The following is a 22,542-nucleotide window of genomic DNA, read 5'->3' as shown; positions in this document are numbered from 1 at the left end:
TGAATGGAACTGATGCTGACGGAGAAACCAAGCCTTCTTTAGGTTGGTTTAGTGGCAGAAGCATCAGTTGTCATTTTTCTGTTTTTGAGCTTTTTTTCTTTCAAAAAACATCACAAACTGGCTCTAACAAGGACAGCGAAAGCATTGGGAGGCTCTGATGCACAACTGGGCAGGAGGACAAATACCTGAGTGTGTGCAGTTTAAGACAAAGATACCTCACAGATCGTTGGCTGGCAGTGGAACAAAATGAACCCGTCAACCACCAGTGTCAGAATCAACAGCAAAGAGGAAACTTCAGAATTCTGAGCTGAATGATCTAGAAAAAAATAAACAAAAAAACAATTCAAGTTAAACTCTAAAAATACAAACAGAAGACCACAGAAACTGACAGACAGATAGGTTCAAGTTTGAGATCCCCTGAGCCAGCTGTTCGTAAAGTTTTGGTAGTGGAAGGCTAGTTTAAGAACCCAACAATAGAAGGGGGGTCAATGCTGGTGAAAAAGCTTCTTTTTTTTTTCCTTCGGGCAAACGATGTCGGCCCCTTTCAAAATACAGTCTTGCACAAATTCTTCTTCACTAAACGGTTTAATCCAACTGGTTATTTCTTGACTATCAGAATGTACTGGTGCACTCCTCAACAGTAAATTTGTAATATTTTTTATGATTTGTGACATAATACAAATTATGTTAACCTCTTTGAGGATTGCGTTAACCTGCTTGCAGGCACCTGACTTTATCTAACCTACAAAGTACGACAACGTGTCCGTTCATCCACTTGGTTTAAAAACAACTTTTCTCCTCAATAACACACATGTTTTTATGCAAATAGCCGGCTTCGAGGGGCAGAGGGATGTCGTCTTCCCCCCAGTGGTAACACAATGACACTGCACTGTTGACCTAGATGTCGCCAAAAACCACAGAACGAAGATTCATCTTTCTTTCTAGGCAATGAACTGTTGAATTCTTAAAACCATCGATTGTAATTTATTGCGTGCCACCAAAATAATCTTGGGGGCCGCCATTGGCCCGTTGGCCGCACTTTCAGTACGTATGCTCTAAAAACCCTGTAATGATACGGTGGGAGCAGAAAACTGGAGGTCTGCCAGGCTTTTCTGTTGTTGTTGTTTTTTGGCCATAAACCAATGTAAAGTCACAAAATGTCAATGTAGAAATAAACTTAAAAACAAATCATGCTAAAAAATGTATTTGATAACATATTATGATTCAAATAAAACGCCAGATTTATTGAGAAGTGAGTAATGGGGGAAAAAAGGAAAACCTCCATAAAACACCTTTTGACCTCACGGAGATACAGATATGAATATCGATTATATTTCATTGTACTTCTCAATTACTTGGTAAAAAAAATCAGAGTGCACCAGAACTTAAAATCAATAAATGAATTAATTTTGAGTGAAATTAACATATACTGCATGCAAATTTCTATTAAAGTGTTCTGAAAGTACAAACACCTACACATTAAACTGGCGAGATCTAAATTTTTTTCTTAGGAGGCAAACATGTTTAGTAAAATGAGATTATATTAACACGGTTGATAAGTTGTGGATGATAATTTTCCCATTGTTCTTTGCTTTCTTTTGTTAATTCAATTGTTCGTGTCTGACAAATGAAGCATGGTGCTGTGACATGATAGATTATGGCGGGGACACAGCGGCTTTTTCTCTCACCTCAGATTGCTCTTGCGAGAATAGCGGAGACAAATGTTTGCATCAGTCATATTGAACTTTAGAAAGGTGTGTGTGTTTTGTGTGCGAATTGGAAATCAAGACGAGCCAGCTGCAAGGAGAAGTGCTTTCATCCTTTCCGGGATGGAATAAAAAAGAAGGAAGAGTTATCCTTTTTAGGAGGGAGGGGGAAAAATGAAAGATAAAAAAAGAGCCTGACTGTGTTTGATAAATCTTTATGTAATATTCTGGGTTTAACATGAAAATTGCAGTCATCCAGCTCAAGCGATATCTGAGGGCTTATGATTTGCTCTGTGGATACACAGCCACCTCTGCAATTCCATCAGTCCCCAGTAGCTGACAGGAATGGATAGGCTCTATTAACACAGATACAGGGGGGCCTACGGCTGTGTTGTAACTAGTGCTATTAATCCATATAGTTGGTATATCAAGGCACTACTCTTTGTGGTATCAAAAGAAGTTACCTGCTGTCATAGAAACACCACCTGCATCTAAAACGATCCTTCCAGTCACTTTCATAAAGATTTTATCCTTGTTTTTTACTAAATCTGATCTCCTGTTCTTCTGTTTTGGGAAAGTAAAAACATTACTTTTTTCTTTTTATATCGTCACCGCCATTGCAAATTTTTCAAGTGGTCCTAGTTGTTTATCAAAATTACATTTTGTCATTCTTTGTCCCTTGAGTCCAGGAAGGACAAGTTAGGCAATATTAAACAACCAGCCCACAAGGAATAGGGCTGTTTCAATGCATCTCAATGACTCGCTGGTCTCTCGGGGAGAGGTGTGTCATTGCCGGGCCCTTTGATCAACACCAACACCATCAGGTTCATGTCCCGATCCAGTCTTGAAAAGAACACACTGGGCTTGTACGCTGTGTACATTTGCAATTTAGATCCGACATGAATAATATTGTTTTGGCATTTGCATCTCAAAGGCACAAATGTAATTTCAGAAATGTAATTTTTAAAATTGGTCAGAAGCTGAGGAGGGCTGATTTTATTCTTGCATTCATTGCTTGTGCCATGTTACTTTTATGTTGCGGAGAACTGACGAGACTTTTACAAACGGAAATGCATTGAAGAAAAATGAACACATCTGGATCTAAAAAGAGATGCACCTTTTGGGATAAGTAGTTGAACAGACTTTGATGTAAAACAAAATAGCTGCAGAGTGGGTTTTCATCAGGCTTATCCAAAAAAAAAAAAAAAAGCCAACTCTTGGCTCTTGAGTTAAAGTGCAAATTCAAAATAAAGACAACATTCTAGCTAAAGCTATGATTTGCCCTTCATTGACTGCATGCGAATTCAAGCAAAGCGGTTTCTGATGATTAATGATGACTGAATGCGTGGATCACGTCCCATATAGGACAACAAATCACAGTGCTCTTTACAGCATCTGTTCCTGAATGACACATCATGCCTTCTTGCACGTTCCTCCATTAGCTAAGAAAAAGTGACTTTTAAAATATGTATTGATTGGTCTAAATGTTAACATCTTCTGAGCAATAGGACTTTTGATATTTCAGGGTTACAGAAATATTAAGTGAGTTATTCTGGGATGATATTTACAAACAGCCTGTTTTTTTGTCCCATAGGACAAAGAGGTCAAACAGCTTTTAATTCTTATAAATAAAAAAAAGAAATTGATAAAACAAGAAAAAAGAAGACTTTTGTTTTTTCATGCCCTTCTTCTTGCATTTTTTTCATTTAAAACATTTCCATTGCATGGAAGGATAGTCCATTTTTAGTTGAGTTTCCATAATTTTTTTTCTTTTTAAGTTACTAAATTTTGAATTAAAGGGTTAACACTTTTAATTAAATGTAAAAAAATATATAAAAACCTGATTTCTGAAACAGAACTTTAATTCAGTTTTCCGAACTAAAACCTAATCAAGAGTTAATTAATTTAAATTTCAAAAAATGCTTAAAAAATTATTTCCCCATCAGTGCAAACTTAGTTCCAGATTTAAATATCCCCATAACTTTAGATCCCAAATGAGCTGTTTCTGTTTATGCTGATAACCCTAAGCATATTCAGATGTCTGATTTGTAGTCCACTCTTCTGTTAGTTTGATCATTTTTGAGTTTATACATTGAAGTTTTGGATTTCTGTCACAGGTTTTTGGCAGCAGGAGTATGATGATGACTGGGAACAGTGACAAACATTGGTATTATTTACAAAATGTGCATTACATTTCTTGTTTCTGTTGGTAAAGAGGGCTAAATTAAAATAATCTCATCTCGGGAGTAAAACAAATGCTTTGGAATATCTGTCATTGCCGAGGACAATAAAGGGCTTTAGAACTTTGCATAAAAAAAAACGATTCATCAAGGATGAAGCTGATGGGGAATGGAGGCTGCAGTGCAATGTAGTAGAAGATGTTCTCATAATTGCTTTGTTAAAAACCAGTTGCTTTGTGTGTCCTGAAGTAATTAAGCAGTTGGAATTTTACATTACACTAGTGAAAATTAACAAAGAGCACATCTGGGTGTCCCATAGGTTTAGTCATTAAAAAGCCCATTATTTTTCAAATTACTTTTTCAATCTTTCAGCCCCCCTAATCCGGAGGTATTTCCCAATAGACAAGTTCCTGTTCTTGGTTTGAATGACTCCTTTAGGAAAGTTAAACATTTAGCGAATGGTGTGGCCTGTAATGGCTGCTCCTTGCTGCTGAACTCCATTTCAAAAACAAATGGAATGGAGGAAATACCACAAGGATGCTGGAGCCAAGCATCCTTTCAAAGCCATAGCCAGGTTTCTATTGGCATCAGCAAAAAAGAAACCAAAAAAACAAAAAGTAGTTCTCCTTCAAATTCATTACATCAGTTTCCGTTGTTGATCGTTTTTTGTTTTTAGAATTTCCATGCTGAACAGCAATCTCGCCGCAAAATGGGCATTAAAAAGCATTTGTTTTTCACACTTGCTTTAGATGGATAGGGGCAAATGAGTTGATACAGCATCACCTTTTGGGTCCCTGTTCACTAGTACGAACAGTTAAAGCCAATAGATGCCTGGGGGCCAAAGAAAATTTTCTTAAAGTTTAGTTAAAAAACGTTTCTGGGAGGCAGTGTGGGTGAGCTCAGGGGGAGGACAGAGTCTTGTTTGTGATCTGGCTTTATCTACACACTAGGTTGTTTACTCAGTTTGTATCTATGGTAAATCATTTTTGACCAATAAGTCTAAATAATGCACTGAAGCAGGTAACATTTTTTCAGATAACTTAGAGAATACAACGAATCTTACCCATCATAAATTTATTTACATTTTAAAATGTAATTTAAAAAAAGTGTTACATATCAATTTTTTTTCTTTTTTGTATTGTATTTGACTTTTCTATTAAAATAGCATTAAGACATGAGCCCTTTATTTTGATTGGCAGACATCTCCTAAGATCTATAGATACCATGTTCCAATACCTGACAGGCTTGTTTGTCCCCCTTATTTATCCAGCCAAGATGGCGATTAAAACTAGCTTCAGAGTAGCCCAACACAAACGACTGGGTCACATCTACGGATATAAACACACTGGATGCATATTTCTGATGTCACCCATTCAGAAAAACAATAACATGAAGTGCGACAGGAACAGCAACATGCCAAAAATGGCCAAATGGGCAGAACAAGTCAAGAGAGCATTATAGCGATAATGGCTCGAAAAATTCCCAAAATTGATTCCAAATAAAAATCAGCCGGGATGAACCCTCCAAACCCTGTATTTATTTATATAGTTTTCTGTGTAAATTAAATCACTTAATTAAAAATAAATACAGAATACAAAGCAATTTAACCCTTGTGCTATCTTAGATGACCCCACCCTTATATTGATTGTTCTCCCTACCATGACAAAGGTGGATAAACTGAACTCATCTTTATAAAGGGGGAAAGATTCCATGTAATCCATGGACACCAGTGAAGATGACAAATCATTGAAGAAAAAAGGTTCAGTGCACTGTCTAGTGGGTCTAGATGACCCAACTCCCCATGTGCCTAGGATAGCACAAGGGATAAACAGATATTTGTCATCAGGCTGTGTCAATGGTATTTTTGATGCAAAACTGGACTTTTCAATATGGGATTCAATGCATGTTGCAATTTTGGCCAGCTGTCCAACCAACAGGAAGGATGTAGTGCCAGCAAATGTGTTGATATAGATACACATGTGATGTCTGTTTGTTTATTTGAAATTTTGAGTTTCGGCAATGAAGCAAAGCAAAACTATAAATTCATAACTCAGTATTAGATTACACAGTCTTATTGACACAAAAATATGGCGAGTAATGTCTATCCAGCCGTACAGTTTTGAGCCAGATACCAGCTCAGATGAGGAAAGCAACATGGATCTATGTGTCTGCAAGCAGCCCACAAGCTTCCTACGTCACAACTACATTTATTTTTCCAATCTGCATTTTTACATGAAATACTCAGAAATACAATGTTTGATTATTGTATGTATATATGTCCTCTATCATCAGAAAAATCCCACAAGAGTATGTTAACCCTTGTGCTATCCTAGGTACTTTAACATTGGGAGTTGGGTCATCTAGACCCACGAGACAGTGCGCTGAACCTTTTTTCTTCAATAATTTGTGATCTTCACTGGTGTCCATGGATTACATGAAATCTTTCCGCCTTTATCCACCTTTGTCATGGTAGGGCAACACGTCAATGTAAGGGTGGGGTCATCTAAGATAGCACAAGGGTTAAAAGCACCCAAAACCTGATTTTCATTGGAGTGGGTCTTTCAAATATTTAGAATTAGCAAAATCACAAAGTTTTTCGTTATTAAATATATTTTAGATCTTTTTTTACTCTCATCTTGGACTTTTAAAAAAGATAAGCATGACTAGAAATACTTGTAAACTCTACCTTCTATCATAGTGTATTTGTAAAATATGCATTGTGACTCAGCATAAGTCTTAATCTTGTCCTTTCTCTACATTTTTTAAGCAAGAAAAATATTTCTGTTGCACTGCATAAATCTGTATGCAGCTCTGAGGTTGTGTTGAGGTTCTGCTTTGGCAGCTTCATGCATTGTGTCAGTTCACACATTGACAAAGAGTAAGCAATAGTGGAAAATTCTAACTCATTGCACTACAAGATATTCCCAAACAATGCAATTGTTACTGTCAAAAAAGAAAAGACAGTGCAATCTTCTCACTGCTTTCTTTTTCCTTGTTTTTTTTTATTTTATTTTTTCCTAAACCAAACAGAGCCGTGCACACAGCTCATCTCAACTCCTCTCCTATTCTTTTGCCTTAAACAGGTTGTGCTTGATACCAGCAATCCTGGAAAGGTCAGCCACATCAAGAAAATAGGAGGAATGAGTCAAGAGGATTTCGAGGTGTATTAATGAGGACCCCGTCGGCCAGCACCCGTCTTAGAGGTCAGGCCATCACCTAAAATGATAAAGATTTATCATGTGGAGGCAGGGCTGGTCAAAGCGCTCTCTTATCTTGCACTGTGCTTGTTACAGCAGCAAACACTGTCAAGAGTCTCACATGGATGAAAGACTTGGCCACTCTCCACCGCTGCTGCAAACCTTCAGAAATATTCTGATGTCAGTAAATAATTCATCCCCTGTATTTTGTACTCTTTGAGAATTTTGTATGAGGTGTGAGAGCATTATTCCATGATCCTAGACAAAAAAACAAAATGATAAAAAGAAAATGGATGCTATGTCAGTTATAGTAAAAGAAGTTCTGAATCACTAAAAAAAAGTAAAAAAAAGAGAATAAAAAAAAATATACATATATACATATATACAATATATATATATCTATCTATATATATATATATATATATATATATATATATATATATATATATATATATATATATAGATATAGATATAGATAGATATAGATATATAGATATAGATATAGATATAGATAGATATAGATATAGATAGATATAGATATATAGATATAGATATATAGATATAGATATATATCTATATAGATATAGATGTATAGATATAGATATATATCTATATAGATATAGATATATATATCTATATAGATATAGATATCTATATAGATATATATCTATATAGATATAGATATATATCTATATCCATCCATCCATCCATCCATCTTCCTCCGCTTATCCGGAACCGGGTTGCGGGGACAGCAGTCTAAGCAGAGATGCCCAGACTTCCCTCGCCCCAGCCACTTCCTCCAGCTCCTCTGGGGGAACCCCGAGCCGAGAGACGTAGTCTCTCCAGCGTGTCCTGGGTTTTCCCCGGGGCCTCCCCCCAGTCGGACATGCCCAGAACACCTCTCCAGGGAGGCGTCCAGGAGGCATCCGGACTAGATGCCCGAGCCACCTCAACTGGCTCCTTTCAATGTGGAGGAAAAGCGGATCTACTCCGAGCTCTCCGCGGGTGGCCGAGCTTCTCACCCTATCTCTTAGGGAGCGCCCCGCCACCCTACGGAGGAAGCTCATTTCAGCCGCTTGTATTCGGGACCTCGTCATGACCCATAGCTCATGACCATAGGTGAGTATTGGAACGAAGATCGACCCCCAGACATTTAAACTCCTCCACCTGGGGTAAGGATACTCCACCCAGCGAGAGATGGTAAACTACCTTTCTCCAGTCGAGAACCATGGCCTCGGATTTTGCGGTGCTGACCCTCATCCCAGCCGCTTCACACTCGACCGCAAACCGCCCCAATGCACGCTGGAGGTCCTGGCTCGATGACACCAACAGGACAACATCATCTGCAAAAAGCAGACAAGAAATCCTGTGGTCCCCAAACCAGATCCCCTTCGGCCCCTGGCTGCGCCTAGAAATTCTGTCCATAAAAACTATGAACAGAACCGGTGATAAAGGGCAGCCCTGCTGGAGTCCAACATGGACCGGGAACAAGGTCTGACTTACTGCCGGCTATGCGAACCAAGCTCCTACTCTGGTCATACAGAGACCGGACAGCCCTTAGTAAGGCTCCCCGGACCCCATACTCCCAGAGCACCCCCCACAGGATACCACGGGGGACGCGGTCGAATGCCTTCTCCAAATCCACAAAACACATATAGACTGGATGAGAATACTCCCACAATCCCTCCAGCACCCGAGATAGGGTGTAGAGCTGGTCCACTGTTCCACGACCAGGACGGAAACCGCACTGTTGTTCCTGAATCCGAGGTTTGACTATTGGACTATTGGATATATATATGCTCTATATAGATGCTCTGTCCCCACTGCTGTTCTGCATAGGTCTGAACCCCCTCAGCCAAATAATCAACAAGACTGGCTATGGATACCGACTCAGAAATGGGGCCAACATCAGTCACCTCCTCCACATGGATGACATCAAGCTATATGCAAAGAGCGAGCGTGACATTGACTCCCTGATCCACACCACCAGGATCTACAGTACTGACATTGGGATGTCATTCGGGCTCGAGAAATGCAGCCGGATGGTGACAAAAAGAGGCAAGGTAGTCCACACAGAAGGGGTCTCACTCCCAGAAGGAACAATAGCAGACATCGAGGACACTTACAAGTACCTTGGAATTCCACAGGCAAATGGCAACCTTGAGCAGGCAACAAGGAAAGCTGCAACAGCTAAATACCTACAACGAGTGAGGCAAGTCCTGAGAAGCCAGCTCAATGGCAAAAATAAGGCCCGGGCAATAAACAGCTACGCACTGCCAGTTATCAGATACCCTGCAGGAATAATAAGATGGCCAAAGGAAGAGATACAGACCACGGATGTTAAAACACAAAAGCTCCTCACCATGCATGGAGGGTTCCACCCCAAATCCAGCACCCTGAGACTGTATGCGAGCCGCAAGGAAGGAGGCCGAGGACTAGTGAGCGTAGAAGCCACTATCCAGGATGAAACATCCAAGATGCATGAGTACATCAAGCTCAAGGCCCCAACTGACAGTGTGCTCAGTGAATGTCTCAGGCAATGGAGAGCAGAGGATACAGTGCTGGAGGACAGATCCTCATGGGAGGACAAACCCCTGCATGGGATGTACCACCGGAACATAACTGAAGTGGCTGATATCAAGAAGTCCTACCAATGGCTAGAAAGGGCTGGCCTACAGGACAGCACCGAAGCGCTCATCCTGGCAGCTCAGGAACAACCCCTGAGCACCAGAGCAATAGAGGCTCAGATCTACCACACCAGACAAGACCCAAGGTGTAGGCTGTGCAAAGAAGCGCCTGAAACAATCCAGCACATAACTGCAGTGTGTAAGATGCTGGCAGGGAAAGCATACATGGAGCGCCACAATCAAGTGGCTGGAATAATATACAGGAACATGTGTGCAGAATATGGACTGGAAACCCCAAGGTCAAAATGGGAAACACCTCCGAAGGTGGTAGAGAATGGGAGGGCAAAGATCCTGTGGGACTTCCAGATCCAGACTGATAGGATGGTAATGGCGAACCAACCAGACATTGTAGTGGTGGATAAAGAACAGAGGAAAGCCGTTGTGGTGGATGTGGCAGTGACAAGCGATGGGAACATCAGGAAGAAGGAACATGAGAAACTGGAGAAATACCAGGGACTCAGAGAAGAACTGGAGAAAGCCTGGAAAGTGAAGGTGACAGTGGTGCCTGTGGTAATTGGGGCACTTGGGGCAGTAACCCCCAAGCTGGAGGAGTGGCTACAGCAGATACCTGGAAAGACATCAGACCTCTCAGTCCAGAAAAGCGCAGTGCTAGGAACAGCTAAGATACTGCGCAGGACCCTCAAGCTCCCAGGCCTCTGGTAGAGGACCCGAGCTTGGAGGAGAAACCACCCACGGAGGGTGAGAGGGGCGTTAAGTTTTTTTTTTATATATATATAATCTTTGATTAGTCTAGCTTCAACCAATCAAATCGCCACACTTACCTAACATCATAACCAACCAGTTCTTTTCACCCTTGAACTTGTCTCTTTGGCTGAAGAACAATTCATTTTTAATCATCTTAATAACTCATACTTTCTTTCTCTTTTTTATTTTTTAGCATTGAATGATTTTTATTTAGTAAGATTTGTGAATTAATGGATTAGGATCTCTTGAAACTGTACAATAACGGTAAAGTTTATCTGCTGTTTGTAATCTGTGAATCCTCAGGAGTAAAATATTGGTAAAAAGTTTGGTCTTCTTTAAGATCCGTGTGTTAAAACAAAACAGTGGGTTTTGGAGAAGATTAACAGCAATAATATGCAAGTATTATGGCTCACCAAAGTAGACCTAATGTATGTAAGCGATTCTGTAGCATAATTAAAAACAAAAGGTCACCTAAAACCGGGTCCTGTTCACAAACCGCTGGACCTGGACTTCTCAAACCTGGATTTCTGGATCTCAATGCGAAAAATGCGGTGGAATGTTCCTTTAGTGCCCTCGTGAATCAGAAGCTGTTAATCGCAAGCCAACTTCAGCATTGTCTGACCGCACGGATTTAAAAACATATGATCGAGCAGGCCCTTAAATATAATCATGACAGTAGTAAAAGCACATTTAGAAGATAGTCTCCTGCAACTTCGCGCTGAGTGCGTGTTGGTGCAACCAGCAAACGTTTAGCATGGTGAAATCTGGTATAGCTGTTGATGGGGCTCCAGCTGTCGTCCAACTGCAAAATCAGCGCGAAGCTGCAAATAAATTTGTAAATATGTGGGAATTACATCATCCTTTATTTTGTTCTGGACACCACTGGGAACACAAATTCATATGATGGTTTCTCAGATCGTAGCAGCAGTTCCGCCTTCGGCGATCGGGATCTTCGCGCTCCGATATGCAAAGGCGGCTGCCGGTCCGAAGAAAAAAAGCTTGTCGGCGGTGCGTCCGAAGGAGGACCGCAGAAGACGGAAATACTGCTACGTAGTCCTGAGAAGCTGTGTAAAATCATCAGAAGTTTACAACCATCACAAAGCCCTCTTCTCTGCCGCTAACACAAAGCTCCACTGCTCCTGGCACGTCTCTTTCTATTAAAAGCCCGACAGACTGAGAAAGCAGTGACGTCATCGCCCCGCCTTCTCGCTGGAAATGCTTTTTCGAAATGAATATTGAGACAATGTTCACAGGGTGGATGTTAAAATGCAAATGCAATTCCTTCTTTGCGTTTTCGTTTTAATTATGACACAGAATGAGCGGTTTTTGAGTATAAAATGAAAAAGCATTTTGAAGTATTGATTTTTTATTTTAATTTTGAGTCATTTGATGCAGTTACATTTTGAAAATTAAAAAGCATTTCTGTTAATCGTTTTTAATTGTCAAATTAGACATTTCTAAATGAATTATGCTACATATTTACCAGATAACTTTTTAAAAATGAACTGTCAAATACCATTTTCTTTATCATTTTAATTAAGTGACAGAATAAGCGGTGTTGAAGGAGACGATGAAAAAGCATTTTGGTGGATTGCTTTTTCATTTTAATTTTGAGTCAAAAATGCAGCCGCATTTTGAAAATGAAAAAGCATTTTTGGTTGTGACTTTTATTTTTAATTATGCTACAGAATCGCTTCCACACTAATGTTTTTAGCAGAAGAAGCATTTTTAACTTTTATGTTTATTTTTCAAAGGGTGTCTTATTCTTAAGAACGTGTGCGCTTTTGTCCAAAGTAAAAAAAATAAAAATACTCATGAAAAAATCCTACTTTTTCTTTATATTTCAACATTTATGAATAAAATAAAATAAAAAAAATAGTTCAAATATACGACGGAGTATTAGGGCCACCAAAAAAAAAAAAAAAAGTAAAATTACGACATTTTAATAAAATCTCGTAAATTTACGAGAAAAAAGTCATAGATTAACAAGGAAAAACACAGAAGTTGTCCGTTTATCAGAGCATCGCTTGAAGATGAAAGATGTGGAGCCTTTTGTGAAGCTTAATTTCCAGGTTTATTATAGGTTTAAAACAAAGAGATTCTGAACCTTTGGCGACTCAAAATCAGATTATTGTCAGTGGAGCTGGTTTTCCAGGGTTCAGTGTCAGTAAAGCGGAGTTTCAGATGTAAAATAAGGAGCTCAGAGACACGTTTGGGTGCAGAGGATCGCTGCAGATTTTATTCTCCTTTTCATTCACAAACCCTGAAGTTTATCTGTCACCTTACGTCATGAACCTGTCATCAGATCCGAACACCAATGCGGAAGTAAACGTCCCGTTTCATCATTAAATAACAAAGATGAATGAAAATAGTCTATTATATTAGCATTAGAACGTTGAAAATGCCAAAAAAAGTGATCCTACTCCTCAGACGGAAGCGTCACACAAACGTAGAGATCTTGTTTTGGGTGGAGGAAGAAAGGCTTGAAGTGGAAAGCGGCAGGGACACCGATAGCTTCATAGGGCTGCAGGGATCCTGCAAACCAACCATCAATAAATAAAACTTTAATAAATTGTAAATCAAACAAATGAGCTTCCAGATATTTGGAACGTTCAAGCTCATTCAGCTCACCTGTTCAACTGAGTTTAGTCGGTCTGCTCTGTTGCTGCGCAGCGTTCACCTGCTGCTCTGCATGCTCACTTCCACTTAATATCGTAAATTTACGAGTGTTTTTCTCATAAATTTACGACTTAAAATCTTGTAAAATTACGAGTTTTTTTTCTCATAAATTTACGAGTTTTTATCTCCTAAATTTACGAGATGAAAACTCGTAATTTTACTTTTTTTTTTTTGTGGCTTTTTTTTTTTTTTTTTTGGTGGCCCTAATACTCCGTCGTACAGATACAAATCTTAACCATAATAAAATGTAACCTCTAGCTGGACGGAGTCGGAGCTCACTGGTCGCTACATTGAAAAAAAGAAATACAAAACTCTGTTTTATTTTTGTGGCTTTACTGACCTTGATGAGTTTTACTCTGAGAGAAATGGCCCAGAAAGGTTGAAGACTGCAGAATCCCATTCGAACAGAACCAAAAAACAAAAGTTTTTGTCTGCATTCTCAATACAAGACAGAGACACCTGATTGGTTAGATTCCAACCGTTAGAATCTAGACCAATCAGCAGGCTATTTGATGGCAGATATGTCACACTAAACTGAAACTCATGATCGCAAAATCAAAGATAAGGAGAAGGCAAGATGAGACACACGCATGTGAAAGCATTTGTGTTGTAAACACAAAAAGATTTTTTAAAGCAAAAAAAAGTTTTTGAAAACAAATATTTAATATTTTCATTTGCTACTTAAAAAGTTTTGTTTACAATGTGTTGGTATAGATTTCATTTCATATGGTTCAACAAACTTCTGAATCTCACATACAGAAAAAGAAGAAACCTTAAACTCTTTAAATAAGTATTTACTATTTGCTCTAACCTTCTAGATTAAGTGTTTTCTCTAATTTAATATAGATTTTTTATTTTCTTTGAGAAAGACTTTTTTATTGATTTAATGCATTCCTGAATATGGAATACCTAAGCTTTTTTTTTAGCTTTAAAACTAACAGAAAAGAGGAAATTCTTGAGAACTGACTTTTTTTCTATTAACGACATGGATATTAATTCATTTGGGAAATGGAAGTTTTGTGTCACAATTAAGCCACGTTCCCTAATTATAGCTTGAGAAATGGAGTGGTAATTGCAACTCCTCCAAAAGACGCAGTACCTCAGTCAAAATAGATCACACTGAGAGAAGAAGGGGAAAGAAACGTCTGCGTTCACATCAAACAACGTCCGGAGGAAATTACACGCTGACTGGGTAGAATTAGAGTAACACATTCAAGACTAGGTTTAGTCTTTTTACCAAAAAAAACAAAAAACTGCACACTCAGAAAAATGGATATAGTGTCTAAATATATTGCAGCAAAATTGTGTTGTTTTCTTTTTAATCATTATTATTTAAAAAAAGTACTGCCTGTCAACACAGACTGTTGTTTATATGCACGTAAGTTTGCTTTGCGATTCACCTTCAGGAGTCCTAACCATGCATTATGTATCGCTGACCTTGTCTACCTACATTTAAGAGATCTTTTAAAAGAACACTGAGCCTTGAGCAGAGCTTTTAAAGCTGGAGAGCTCCGTTTTAATTAATGCAAATAGTATTAGCTGGTCTGAAGGGAAAAGAGCCAAGACAAATTGATCTTAAAAGACACAAACTGGTATAGACTGCCCCTCAGACATTTGTTTGGTTGTAGTGTTTATCCCGCCACATAGTACCTGTAATTTCTCCCATATGGCGTCTAACTGATATGGATTAAACAATTAGGGCTATTTTCTGTGCACGACTTCTGGTTGCCGTCCCTGCCTTGCACAACAGTGCTTCAAATGAAATTGCCCACTTAAGATGAGGCTGCTTTACTTCCGCAGAACAATTAGATATAGCAGGTCCTATTAACTGGAATTTAAGCTGAAGGCATGTGTGATGACTTGAACCTTAATTTGCATCTTTTGTTTTCAAATGAAAAGACAACTTGCTCTTTTGCTTGATTTTGTTTTGTTTTCATGTTTTGCCATTCCCTATAATGAATCTTCTGAGAGCGCCGCTTGCTGCTGATTGCGGAAAAGTCTCCGGGTCAGGTTAAAGGCTACGTTTTGATTTGGCTAGTTAGAATAATAACGGGACCCATTAAATTATTTCGCCGTTAAAAATTTCCCCATAACGAGTAAAACAGGCGCAACATTAATCCACAAGCGGTGTGACACAATTACAACCCTGACATAAAAGCTGCACATAAACACTTTAGACTATTAAAAACAGATCTGCCTGTGCTAACAAGCAGGAACATTTTAGAAGCTTTACAAACACATAAAAGCCTTTGTGGAGAAGGTCAATCAAATACAATTTTACATTATTTTTTTTTTATTTTTTTTAGAATCAACAGCCAACTCTTTCTTTTTCAATAGAAGACAAATTCAAACCATCATGTTTTCACTCCCATAATTAAAATGAAGGTGTTGACCAAAAAAAAACAGTAAAAAGGCAGTCTTAGGAGTAAGGAAGATCAGTCCAATTAAACTTTATAAAGAGAGTAAAGACAGGTGCATTTCTTAAGTGACTTAAAGATTCGTCACAATACCCCAAAGTGAGGTCTTCAACTGCATAAAAGATACCCAAGTGTGTTAGGGTTAATTGGATGACCTGGTCCATCTCAATTAAAGATTTTAAGGCTCACATTCCCCTGTGTGTGTAATTGAAAACAGCTACAGATGGCTTCTCCTTTGGGGTTGCTCCAAAGAATTGTTGGCAGACAGCACAGATCGTGGCTGGTTAATGTGGGAAGATTCATTACTTCACAGTTGTGACATGTTTTGAAGAGTTTGGGTCATTTTTTAAGTGTTTAACTGGAGATGTTTGACCATCTTGACTCATTATTTTGTCACTTTTCTCCAAGGACCAACCTTTTGGATTCCGGATTGAAGCAAGTATGAAAAGAATTTTAGGTAAAGTTATGATAGTTCACTAAGTAAGAACTAGTTGGGCCTCTAAAAAATTAAGTTTCTTTTCCTTGGTTTTCAGTTGCTCACTGTTGGTTCCTCCAGTTTGTCACTTTATTGTCTCTCTCATTATCTTTAGGTTTTTGTCACGTTCTTGGTTCTATTATACTCATCAAAAACCCTTCTGAAACATTTCTGATGCTTTATAAAACAATTATTAAAGAAAAGTTAAAAATTGCTCAGCATTATGAGTTTTTCTTAGTCAGAGCAATTGACTGTGTCATAGCATACTTTATAGGGCATATTAGGAGTGTCTCTCTATGCCTTAAAACCAGGAGCCTATGCTTCCTCCTTCATCAGTTAAGTGTGAGAGGTCATCTTCTTCCAGAGGAGGCCGGTTTCAACCATCATTCATTCATCCGGATGATAATTTTTATTCATGATTATCTTCCTCAGCGCATTAGGATATTTTCTAGCTGCTTCTGACTCAGCTGATGCAATTTTTCCATGCAGGGGCACACACTTCGGTTGATAGCAATTCTGGAACCCGTGGAAATAGCTGTGAAACATCTGTAGCAGCCAGCAAGGAAGCCTACAGGCCGGCATGGTCTTCATCTCCGCTCCCCTCCTCCCCCGCAGCACCTCCGTTGGACGCAAAAAACACATACAACCGTCTTGAGCAGGGGTCCCCAAACTGCGACCCGAGGGCCAGACCTGGCCCGCCCATGCATTTGACCCGGCCCCCTGAATGATACCAGAGAGGGATCCTTTTTCTTTTCGTTTTTGTTGCATTTTTTTTTTTTTTTTTTTAGCATTGCCACGTGATCGAGACTCATGGAAGCATGGAAAAGTGAACCATGGTGTACTGGGCCTGCCCAACGGAATCCCTGGAATTGTTTCCACAAGTCAATAAAGCTTATTTGAATTGTGATGTCAGCCAACCTAAAAATGTTGCTACTGCAACCTCACTTTGCCTCAGTCGTAGAACTGCCAAATGGCTCTCTGTCCAGGCGACTGGGACAGACCCCCAATCAAAACGGAAAAATGACAAAAACGTTAGGGAAGAGAAAATTTCATCCAGAATACAGGGTATATAACCTGTGGTGGACAAACAAGTAATTTTGTTCAACATAAAGAAAAGGCTGTTTGTCTCATCTGCCATTAGACGGTAGCGGTATTCAAAGAGGACAATCTATACCGACATTATAAATCCCGTGACAAAGAGAAATATGACAGCTTGCAAATGCGAGCAGACAAACTCTCAAAGCTATTATATTATTATTATTAAGTAATTCATTTATGTCTGCTGATACTTATTATTTATTTTTATTTTTTTTGGTGAAGACCCCAGAGAGGATTATTTGATATCAGATCAGGTTATTTATATTTGGTTATGTGCGGCTTTCTGGGAAACAATAAATATTTACATTTAGGCAAACCTGCAAGACTTTTTCTGTTTCAAACTAACCCTGGCCCCCAATCAGAGAATGGAAACATATAGTGGCCCTCATTGGAAAAAATTTTGGACCCCTGGTCTTGACGTTTTGTGTCTGAATTTCCACCCTAATCCCTTAAAAACTTTGGAGTGTGGGACAATCTAGTGCCCTGGATTTTAAAAGTAATTTGGATACCATGCACACTACTTTTTTTTTTTTTTTTAAAGGCAAATATGAGGTCATCAAAGTTAAACACTCAAAATCGTCAACAAAGATAAAATCTAATTGATATGCGTGTTCTGTGATGATCATTTATTCATTTATAATTCATTTATGCCAGTATTTGCCGATCTAGTGAGCATCGATGCACACTGGTTTTTCGCAGAGACTTCTGGGAAATTTCTAGGGCACTCGATTTTGGAATTGTGTGTATATATATATATATATATATATATATATATATATATATATATATATACTTTCAGGATGTCATCCATTAGTGAATCCTTTCTCCCATGTGTTTCACTACATTTTACTGTCCGCAAATACTAATATTTCTTCCTTGTATGTCAGGCTCCTAATCTGACTACTGTGTTTCTCTGCATCTTTTATGCAGGAAAACATGTCCATTGATCACCTTGTAAATGCAGTAAAATACTGTAAACAACCCTTGTGATTTATATCATTGATTTTATACAAAGTTGTCTAGGGGTTTATAGTAAAATCAAAGAAGTTGGCTTACAGCATCATAGGAAATTTTGACCGCCTCCCCCCTGGAAATGCTGAGTGGGATTGAGTTATGCGACACTTTTCGCAGGGGTGGATGTGATAATAAAAATGCAATCCCCTCTTTGCATTTTCGTTTTGATTATGACACAGAATAAGTGTTTTTTTATGTAGAAAATGAAAAAGCATTTTGAAGGATAGATTTTAATTTTATTTTTGAGTCATTTGATGCAGTAACATTGTGAAAATGAAATAGCATTTTTGTTAATCCATTTTAATGATTAAATTAGACATTTTTAATTGCATTTTGCTACACATTTACTAAAGAACTTTTTGAAAATGAAATGTCGAATATTATTTTCTTTATCATTTAATTAAATGACAGAGTAAGCGGTGTTGAAGAAGAAAAAGAAAAAGCAGTTTGGCGGATCGCTTTTTCTTTTTAATTTCGTGTCAAAAACTCCAGCTTTATTTTGAAAATAAAAAAGCATTTCTGGTTTTGACTTTTATTTTAATTATTCAACACAAATGCTTTCATATGGTGCATTTTATTTTGTTTAAAAACAGAAAACACTGAATATAAAGATTTTATGTTGCAATACCTTAAAGCAGTGGTCCCCAACCCCCGGGCCGCGGACCGGTACCGGTCCGTGGGTCACTTGGTACCGGGCCGCAGAGAAAGAATAAATGACTTATACTACTTCCGTCTTATTTATTTCGGAATCTGAAATATGTTTTATTTTGAAAAATTGCCCGATTCTCTGTTACATCCGTCTATGTCACTCTAGACGCAGGCCAAGGCGCTCTTCTCGGTCACGTGATAGGTTACCGCTAAAATAAAACCAATGAGCTAGCAAAATGAGTAAAAAACAAACGTCTTTGGAAAGTTTCTTTGCCAAGGGTATAATGCCCAGCCAGGAGACAGAAGAGGAGCCTTCAACTTCCTGAAAAAAAAGAAGACTACATTTAATGGACAGCACTTCTTATTTGCACCATGAGTGTGGGAAGGGGAGAGGATGATGACACCTGTGCGATGTACAATGTCATGCGTGTCAAAATAAAAGCTCATAGTTTGTATTGTCACATCTCTGTTCCCCCTACGTTGTAATGTTGCTATGTTACTCATCAGCTTACATTTGAAAGACCGGTCCGTGAAAACTTTTTGTGACGTCATTCCGGTCCGTAGTGTTAAAATGGTAAGGAACCACTGCCTTAAACGACAACCACATATTTTAAAAATATTCAATGTTTTTGTCATTAGTGCAAAGATAAAGACTATGGTCACAATTACAACTGCCACTGTGCGATGGGGAGGGATCGGCAGAATCTTTAAGATTTTATAGTCCACCGTAATGTTTTTGAAAATCATTGCGTGAAACAGAACACCAATGCATGCGTGGGTTTTCTCCGGGGTCTCCGGCTTCCTCCCACTGTCCAAAAACATGCTTCATAGGTTAATTGGTTAATTTAAATCGTCCAGAGGTGTGAATGGGTGTGTGATTGTGGCCCTGCGACAGACTGGCGAACTGTCAGGGTGTCCCCTGCCTTCGCCCACAAGTGGCCGGGATTGGCTCCTGCAGTCCCGTGACCCTGAAAGGTATAAAACGGCAGAAGATGAATGAATGAACATTGCTGTGGTCATGACTACAGATGGCGGCAGTCAGGGGGCCGTCAACAGAGCTCGCTCGCTCGGCATTCTGGCCCACAGGCGGCTGGCTGACCACTAGACAGAGAGCCACTGCCGCATCAGGAGGCAGCCTTCTTAGGTCCCCTGAACTTTATGATACTTTTCCTATTTTCATCAAGACAATAATAAAAAGATCCTCTAGTTTGATTCTTGTTTTTTTGTTTTTCTCCTCTCGGGTTAATGCAGGACATCAAGTCTTCAAACTGGGTCACGGAAAGACAGCAGAAGCGGCGGAAAGCAGCCGTCATTCAGAAAAAGCTCCTCCTGCAGGACTACACCTCACCATGCTGGGAGGCATACAAATAAACCTGACATCCTCTGTGTCTTTTTTTGCATTGTAAATGAGATACACACCGACTCTGCTCCAAGAAGCGATCAGGCTAAAATCATCTGGCTGCAGCTCTTTCCATACGTGTCCGGGGCGTCAAGCTTATGAACACCTTTTAGGACAGGCGGCGAGCACAGAATTTGACACAAGTCAAAAGAGAGGTGTCTGAAGCATATGGAATGCCTGAACCGCGTTCGGTGTGAACGCAGCTTTAGGTGTACTTAACAACTGTAGTATTAAAAAACAAAAAAAAAACAACAGTGCGCCTTTGTGTGCGATGCAGGGAATTTGGGTATTGATCTGATACCAAGTAATGACAGGGTTAGTATTGCCAAAACCGGTGCTCATTAGATTGGCACATCTAGTGAGCCACAAAGCATTGCATTTGAACAATTTTTGCACAAAAAAAGTATTTAAATGTAAACATTAATAAAACATCAACGTTTTCATCATCAGAACACAGTGGATTCATAAATGGTCAGTGTAAAATGCTCATATCGATCAATTTTCACTTCATGAAATCGATAACGTCATGTTCGCCGTTTAAAAAAATAAAATAAAAAGGGAGTGAGCATGATGTCCAGAATTGCTTTATACACTCTAGTTCTAATGTATATCTTAAATTTTTAAAATAATCATTCATTAAATTAAAACTATAACTTCTTATGAATGTGCTTGTTGGCTTAATGTTTTTTTTTTTTCTTTTTTTTCCTTATCAGAAATCTATACCTGTAATATCAAGACTTTGAAAATATAAATCTGATATAATTGGAGTTCTGGTTTATTCATGCAAATGTTGGTGTAAAAGTGAATAACAAAACCTTCAGAAAGCTGTGGCTGCACCTGTAGACAGTCCCATTCCTGCTCCCACACCACAATGGCCATCTCAGTTGTTTATGTTGACACTAATGGAATTGATTTCCCATGACATCACGGTCCATCTAACGCCACAAACATTGGCATGGCTTCAGTCATGTGGTGTTGACACAGACCTCAAGCATTCCTCCAACTAGCACTGTACCTGCTGTTCTACAAAAAAAATAATTAAAAAATAATACATTTTTAAATCAGGTAAGACAGCAGGTTTGTGATCAGAGGATTGGCATGTATGAGGATGACTAAACTAAAGAGAAAATAAGCTAATTATTTTAGCTGGTTAGATGTTAATCAAATTTTTCTTAACATTTACATTCGCTAAATTAGTGTTTTTCAACTAGAGTACACTAGTGTGTGATAAGAGATGGCCAGGTGTACCATGGGAAATTATTCAATTTCATCCAACTGGTCGAAAAAACATTTATCTTTATCAGGATATCAGCTCTGTTTATTCAAAGAGAGACAGGTTTTCAAGCTAAGTATTTAAAAGATAGATTTTTTATTTTTTTATTTTATTCAAGACACTATGAAGAGTTTCTAACCAAGACCACAGATCTTCCTTTTTTATTTTTTCTTCTTTTTTATATTTTTTTTTATATTTTTGGTCTGCCTTGTGATCTGGGGGGGGGGGTACTTTGTTTGAAAAAATACCCTGACAACAAATTATTTTGGGTGCATGAGCAGCCACCCTGAATCTTCTTTCCCATTTTTTTTTTTTTTGGACATTCTCCTTGTAAAACATTCATTAAGATATACTGTGCCCTGTTGTTTCACTCCTAGCACTAATGCAGCATTCCAGCTCAAAATTTAGTATCCACAGTGTGTTGGACTAGCCAACAGTTGCATGAAAATAATTTAAGGAGTTTTATTGATCTTTTTTTTTTCTTCTACAAGTAATTCAGAGAAGTACACACAACTGTACATTCTGTTCTTCAACTCTGAGACTGAGGGTGATCTAATATCGGTATTCCAATGAAGTAAGGTGTGAATTGGATTGATATTCTGTTTCAACAATAGATGCAGTCGTTAGTAATGAAGACATGTCCCATAAGTAATTACAAATCTAATTTGGTTATGGTAGGCTAGTCAACTATTTGATTTTCCCAATGAACCTTTTTGTTTGACCAAACACAGACCTAATTACACATATGGAGACAAATTGACCCAGAAGATTCCCCCTCATAAACATCAGTGTGGTGAAATGCCAACATTTAGTAAATATGCAGGGTTCCACACTTAAAAACAAAAGAAACAAGACAATAGATTCAGTTGGGTTTTGTGCAAACAGAAGATAGACGTTTGTGTTCTGAAGCACTGCAACTGTTGACAGCAAAGTGATGTAAAGTTCTCTGCGGTAAACAAGTTAATCTTGATGAAAAGCAAAGTACACAGCTGTCCAGGAGTCATAAGGCTAATTTAACTATTGTCTGCTGGCACAAGAGTATAATTGAATTCCTTTTCCATCAC

Source organism: Oryzias latipes, chromosome 10 (assembly GCF_002234675.1).
Source record: "Oryzias latipes chromosome 10, ASM223467v1".
Classification (NCBI taxonomy): domain Eukaryota; kingdom Metazoa; phylum Chordata; class Actinopteri; order Beloniformes; family Adrianichthyidae; genus Oryzias; species Oryzias latipes.
The sequence above is the reverse complement of the archived record's forward strand: the minus strand, read 5'-3'. Positions refer to the sequence as shown.